Below are 7,760 nucleotides of genomic sequence, written 5' to 3'. Positions count from 1 at the left end.
TAAACTTGTGTGATGATCTTAGGAAACATTTAATGGTTTATAGTTAGAGCAATGCTTTTATAGTTATATGCAGAGTACTAGAAGGCAGTTAGTTTGTAAATTGGGATGCGAACAAACTGTAGATTTATATAGGGGGAATAAGAGAACTCACTGATAGTTTGGCAGTGACAAAATTTAAAAAGTAACAAAAGCTTTTAATGATCAAAGGAAAAACTATGGCTTAAAATTTGTTTACTGAAAATAATACAGGAAAACCAAATCATAAGTTTTCTTTGTCAAAACCAAATGAATTCATGAAAAAATATAGTGATACTACCTCGTGGCATCTACAAATGTCTGCTTACTTTTTAAATAGAGCTTATTATATTAAAACAGTAAAAGAAAAAGTAAGAGAAGAAAAACACAGCAAGTGCAAGGGTTAATTAAAAAGTTATTAACTTACGCCTTTAAAGAATGAAGAAGAAGAACTGTTTATAATAGAGAGAAAACAATCTACAATTTAAAATGTAGTGCAAAGGAAAAAAATAACTTCAGTCATGGAATAACAGATCAAAAGTAATTTGGACACCGTAATAAGGAGAATAACTACTATGGAAAATTAAATCCATGACGGTAACAAGAAGAAAGGAAACTAAAAATGAAAATGAAGAGAGAACATATGATAAATGTGTAGGAAAACAAGGAAGATGGAGTATTTTTTAAATAAATATTTACAAAGACAGCAAAACAAAAACATATCAGTTGCAACAAAATAAAAATGAAAGGCTATAGGAAAATTTGCCTGAGTTAGAGACTTAGGAGGAGAGAAAACAGATTTCTAACTATCCAGTCTAATTATCTTCAAGTATCAAGATCCAAACAGTCATTTCAAAAGACAAGGGAAGAGGAAATATTGTTAAGTAGCAATTGTACTATCATTCAAGTTGTCTGTTACATATGGAAACAACTAAAGGATATTTTTAACATATACAGGGATTGTAGGAAACATTCTACACCAGTAAACAGGGAAGTTCTTTGAAGGCACAGACAATATCCAAATTATTTATTACTTTATCAACAGCAATTAATGAGGATGCTTACACATAATGGTCTTCACCAAATATTCATTGAGTGAATTAAACATTCTTAAGCAAAATTAAATATGCTTGTGTGTGTATGTGTGTCTGTGTGTATGTGCTTATATGTGTTTGTGAGTTAAACTTATAACTCAGCATTGTAAGAGGATTTCAGGACTACCAATTAGCTTTGTAAAAATTTAACTCAGCTAATCCTTTACCTGTAAATGAGAATATTTAACCATGATCTTCACAATATACAATAGAAAAACCCTGCTATGTTCAATCATCACAAAAAGCAGTAACTGGTACTGAATTTAAGCTCTATGATGCAAGGATTATGTTTATATTGTTCACCATAGGAGTTACAACATTGATTACAGATTAGTTTCCAGAGTTGATAGTCAGTCCATATTTCCTGATATAATGAATTATCAGGGACAGAAATTTTAACAGTTGCTAAATTATTATAACAGCACCAGAAAAATTGCTAAACAATTATATCGATTCATTCATTTGCTAAATGTTTGTTAAATTTTCCACTGCGTGTCAAACAATATTTTTGACACCGGAGAGAAAGAAATAAAATAGATAAAGTCAATTCTGTCCTCATGGAGCTTGCACTCTAGGAGTGGGAAGACAAGGCAAGAGACACAGATGAGTGTTCAGAGATGTGTGTTAATGACCGAGAATAAAACTTTTCCAAGTGTCCTGATGATTCTGGAGTTTCCCCCTAATAAAGGTAGTGTATATACTCCTATGAAACATACTCTGTGTTGGAAAGTTAAGAGTTTGCTACTTCTCAGTCTGTAACAGCCCGATGGGTTCTTCCTCCCTGCTGCACAAACAAAATCAATTAACCACAACCATGGCTTTGACACAAGGCTGGCCATGCCATGCAGGAGACAGAGTTTTTCAAGATAGTTTGGTGGGCAAGGGACTAGGGTATGAGGAGTGCTGATTGGTTGGGTTGGATATAAAATCATAGGGAGTCAAAACTGAGTAGATTCTTGTGCTAAGTGGTTTCTGTGTGGGTCCAGGTAAAGTCATCAGTTGTAAGCATGCCAAAAGTCTGAAAAAAAAAATTCATAAGGCAAATCTTAGGTTCTACAATTGTGGTTAATCTGCAGGATTAATTGGAGAAGTTCCATATCTTGTGACCTCCGGAATAATAGTTGGTAATCATTTACATCTACAGTTTAGCGGAATTCAGTCTCCTGTATCCTCCTAGCCTGGTAGTGTCTCATTAGCTTTATTAAAGGGGCTAAGTTTTGGGGATGGGCAATTATCATTTTAACTACAAATTAAATATCTCCCAAAGTTAGCTTAGCTTAAGCACAGGAATACTTAAAGCACAGCCTGAAGGCTAAAGGCAAGATAGAAGTTGGCCAGATCAGATCTCCTTCACTGCTATAATTTTCTTGCTGATACAATTTTTGAAAAGGCAGTTTCAAGTCGAAGCCTTCAGAGACCTGGCATGTTTCCCCTTGACTGTCCTTATGCTTCTGCCATGCTCATCACCATCAGAACATGCCCAGACCAGTCTGATGGAAGAAGAGAGCCAAGTGGACCACAGCCTCGGTCAGCTGAGAGTCACTTGCCACCACGCCCAGTCCAGTGACCATCTGTAGAACTGTCTAACCAATCCCAGGCTGACCCAGATTCAGGAGCAATATCTGCCAATTATTTTATGCTACTGAGATTTTATTTTGTTTATGCTGCATTGTGTGACAATAGATAACTGACAGGAAGTAATTATGCCAAGTTTCAGACGGTGATCATTGCCAGAGAAAAAAATAAAGTAAGGCAACGGGGACAGAGAATGGCAAGGACAGGGGAAAGTTGCATTTAACACAAAGTGATAAGAAAAGTCTCATAGGTGATGCGACATTTGAGTAGAAATATGAAAAAAGGGAAAATTCTGATGAAAATGGCTTTAAAATTTCCTTCAGCCTGACTAAACATTAGAAAGGCTTCTTCCTGCCCCTAAGCCCCTGACCTTCCTTTTCATAGATCATTTGCTTTAGAAAATTGTAAATTCTTTCTCTACTGCTTTGAGATACAAATCCTTTTAAAAGCTTCTTGCCAACCAGTTTTGTGATGTGAAACTGAGTGTCTTTGTCAAGGATCTGGGCATTATCCCTTTGAAAGATAATTATCAAGGAAGAAAGTGAAAGTTTCTCCCAATTTCTGTTGGAGGGTAGGAACCTAATTTTGCTCCAAGTTATGAAGCTATCTCCTATCTTGAAGATAAGAGAGCATTTACTTTAATAGATTCTACCTGATTTGCATACAGAAATTCATTTATTGGTGTTCAGAAACCCATGCTAAATGTACATTAATAGTAATAATTCTTAAAGTACACTGTGTGTTTCTTAATGTCAGAGACGTGGAATCAGGGCATGAATGTATTTTTCATAGAAAGTTAAATCTTTCTAATAAGAGCCTTAGTATTAAAAATATATATATTCAAGTGCAGGCAAAACATATAAGCAGTATAGTGTTAGAGCTCTTATATTGCTCTCTGATACAAACTCTCCTTCACAGAACTTTAAGTCTCCCTCTCCATGGGTGTGTGTGTGTACACATATAGGTACACACATTATGTATAATGTATATAATGTGTACAAATAGATATGCCTTCATATGCTTATAATGCATAATAAATATTAATATGATTTCCCTGTGACCCCACCCAAATATCATCTTGAATTCCCATGTGTTTTGGTAGGGACCCAGTAGGAGGTAATTGAATCATGGGGGCAAGTCTTTCCCATGCTGTTCTCATGATAGTGAATAAGTCTCACAACACCTGATGTTTTTAAAAAGAGATGTATCCCTGCACAAGTTCTCTCTCTTTGCCTGCTGCCATCTATGTAAGACGTGACTTGCTCTTCCTTGCCTTCTGCCATCATTGTGAGGCTTCCCTACCCATATGGAACTGTAAGTCCAACTAAACTTCATTCTTTTGTAAACTGCCCAATCTCAGGTATGTCTTTATCAGCAGCGTGAAAATTGACTAATTGGTACCAGGAGTGGGGTACTGTAGAAAAGGTATCCAAAAATGTGGAAGTGACTTTAGAATTGGGTAACAGGCAGAGGTGGAAACAATTTGGAGGGCTCAGAAGAAGACAGAAAAATGTGGCAAAGTTTGGAACTTCCTGGAGACTTGTAGAATGGCTTTGACAAAAATGCTAATAGTGACATAAACAATAAGGTCCAGGCTGAGGTGGTCTCAGATGGAGATGAGGACTTGGTGGAAACCGGAGCAAAGGTGACTCGTCATGTTTTATTAAAGAGAATGGAGGTATTTTGCTTCTGTCCCAGAGATTTGTGGAACTTTGAACTTGAGAGAGATGATTTACGGTATCTGGCAGAATAAATTTCTAAGCAGCTAAGCATTCAAGAGGTGACTTGGGTGCTGTTAAAGGCATTCAGTTTTATCAGGGATATAGAGAATAAAAGTTTGGGAACTTTGCAGCCTGACAATGTGGTAGAAAAGAAAATCCCATTTTCTGAGGAGAAATTCAAGGTGACTGCAGACATTTGCACAAGTAAGGAGAAGCTGAATGTTAATCCCCAAGACAATGAAGAAAATATCTCCAGGGCATGTCAAAGGTCTTTATGATAGCCTCTCCCATCATAGACCCAGAGGTCTAAGAGGAAAAAGTGGTTTTGTGGACTGGGCCCAGGGTCTCTATGCTGTGTGCATCCTAGGGACTTGGTGCCCTGTGTCCCAGCCACTCCAGCCGTGGCTGAAAGGGGTCCATATAGAGCTTGGGCAGTGGCTTCAAAGGTGAAAGCCTCAAGCTTTGGCAGCTTCCATTTGGTGTTGAGCCTACCAGTATACAGAAGTCAAGAACTGGTGTTTGGGAACCTCCACCTAGATTTTAGAAGAGATATGAAAATGCCTGAATGTCCAGGTGGAAACTTGCTTCAGAAGCAGGGCTTTCATGGAGAACCTCAACTGGGGCAGTGTGGAAAGGAAATGTGGGGTTGGAGCCCCCACACAGACTCCCTAATGGGGAACCACCTATTGGAGCTGTGCCATCCTTCAAACCCCAGAATGGTAGCTCCACCAACAGCTTGCACCATGTGCCTGGAAAAGCTGCAGACACTCAACACCAGTCCATGAAGGCAGCCAAGAGGGAGGTTGTACCCTACGAAGTCAAAGGGGCAGAGCTGTCCAAGATCATGGGAATCTACCTCTTGCATCAGCATGACCTGGATGTGAGATATGGCGTCAAAGTAGATCATTTTGAAACTTTAAGATTTGACTGACCTGCTGGATTTTAGACTTGCATGGGACCTGTATCCACTTTGTTTTGACCAATGTCTCCCATTTGGAATGGTGGTATTTACCCAATGCCTGCCTCTCCATTGTATCTAGGAAGTAATTAACTTGCTTTTGATTTTAGAGGTTCCGAGGTGGAAGAGGCTTGCCTTGTCTTAGATGATACTTTGGACTGTGAACTTTTGAGTTAATGCTGAAATGAGTTAACACTTTGGGAGACTGTTGGGAAGGCATAATTGATTTTGAATTGTTAGGACATAAGATTTGACAGGGACCAGGGTTCAAATGATATGGTTTGACTGTGTCCCCACCAAATGTCATCTTGAATTCCCATGTGTTGCTGGAGGGACGCAGTGGGAGGTGATTGAATCATGGGGGCAGGTCTTTTCTGTACTGTCCTCATGATAGTGAATAAGTCTCAAAAGATCTGATGGTTTTAAAGAGAGCAGTTCCCCTGCACAAACTCTCTCTCTTTGCTCTCTCTCTTTGCCTGCTGCTATCCATGTAAGATGTGACTTGCTCTGCCTTGCCTCCCACCATGATTGTGAGGCTTCTCAAGTCATGTGAAACTGTAAGTCCAATTAAACCTCTTTTGTAAATTTTCCAGTCTCAGGTATGTCTTTGTCAGCAGTGTGAAAACAAACAAATATGTAAGTGTGTGTGTATGTATGTGTGTGTATATATATTTACTACATATAATGAACATATAACCATATAATACATATAATATACATATATACAATGTACATATATACATATATACATATGTACATATATATGTACATATGTACATATAATATATATTTATTACATATAACACGTATTATTACATATTATAAGTATTTGGAGAAATCTATTAAGACACTGGCTGTGTAAAATTTAAACTAGTTTCAGCCAATCATAGGTAGGCTATATTGAACTTTTTTTTTTTTGAGACGGAGTCTCGCTCTGTCGCCCAGGCTGGAGTGCAGTGGCCTGATCTCAGCTCACTGTAAGCTCCGCCTCCCGGTTTCCCGCCATTCTCCTGCCTCAGCCTCCTGAGTAGCTGGGACTACAGGCACCGCCACCTCACCCGGCTAATTTTTGGAATTTTTTAGTAGAGACGGGGTTTCACCTTGTTAGCCAGGATGGTCTTGATCTCCTGACCTCGTGATCCACCCGTTTCAGCCTCCCAAAGTGCTGGGATTACAGGCTTGAGCCACTGTGCCTGGCCTAAAGGACTTATAAGGAGATTATTTTGAAGGAAAGAAAGAGAAGCTGAAATGATTAGAATATGAAGTGCATAATTTATAGACAAAAGACTGAAAAGGAGTAACATAGAAGTTATTTTGGGTGTGCCAGTATGAGCATTTGGAATAGCTGAGAGAATGAATTAAAGGTATTAAAAAGGAGAACGTAAAATGAAAGAGTAGAGAGTTATTGAGAAAAGCATGTTCTATATGATGGTGGTGTACTTTTTCTATCAGAAACAAAAATAAAAATAATTTTCAATATAGTCATTAGGCCAGTCAACATATTCACCCTGTTTCTACTTTTAAATAGTCTATTTGGGAAATACCAATACCACTGTGCAAATTACTTGCTGGATTTCTTTTTTTTTTTTTTCATAATTACAAATTGGTTTTATTTTATAATATGATAGCCTTTGTCAAATATATTTTTAATAAACATTGGTTAACATTTCTCCCAGCTCAAGGTTACAGATGCCTTTTAATGATGTAAATAGCTATCTAACATTGTCGAATAATGAGCTGAACTTGATTCAGTTTAGGCCTCACCTAATGTTCATACAGTTATCCTGCTTATTGAGCTACAGCAACTCTCATTAAAGAAACAAAGGCTCTCTAGCCACAGTATGTGCTGAGGGGAAAGGCAGCAGAAGGACCCCTTGGAACACCTGCTCTTAGGTACATTTGACTGGATCAATATATCTGTCCCCAGCCACTATGAGTATTGGCTCCTAAATCTTCTCCTGATTGTTTTTCTCAGTTGACATAGACCACTGCACCTGTGAACATATAATCTAACTTTATTGCTTCAAGGGGAGGAGGGCAACTGTGTAGTGCTTATAGGTTGAAGCCCTCTCCTTGTTGATCAGACTAAATTTAACTCTATCACTTCCAATGTATTTCTCCTTTTATATCTTGTTCTATTCAATAACTTAGAGGTCTATACTGAAGAGCACTCCTTCAGTTGATCTTCTATATCAGAATACTTATCTCAGATCCTGTTCTAGGGAACTTCACCTAAAATGATGATTTTTCTGTTGCTTGTGTAGACAAGTGTTTCACCTCTCACCTGTAGTGGGAGCCTCTATGTTTTTACTCTTAAGATTTCTTTATAGCCATTAGTGCAAAAACAATCTGAGACCCACTTCCCACACATGTGTAAAAGACCTTGGAGGTAAAATG

This window comes from Mandrillus leucophaeus, unplaced genomic scaffold (genome assembly GCF_000951045.1).
Source record: "Mandrillus leucophaeus isolate KB7577 unplaced genomic scaffold, Mleu.le_1.0 Scaffold896, whole genome shotgun sequence".
Classification (NCBI taxonomy): Eukaryota; Metazoa; Chordata; class Mammalia; order Primates; family Cercopithecidae; genus Mandrillus; species Mandrillus leucophaeus.
This window is presented reverse-complemented; position numbering follows the sequence as displayed.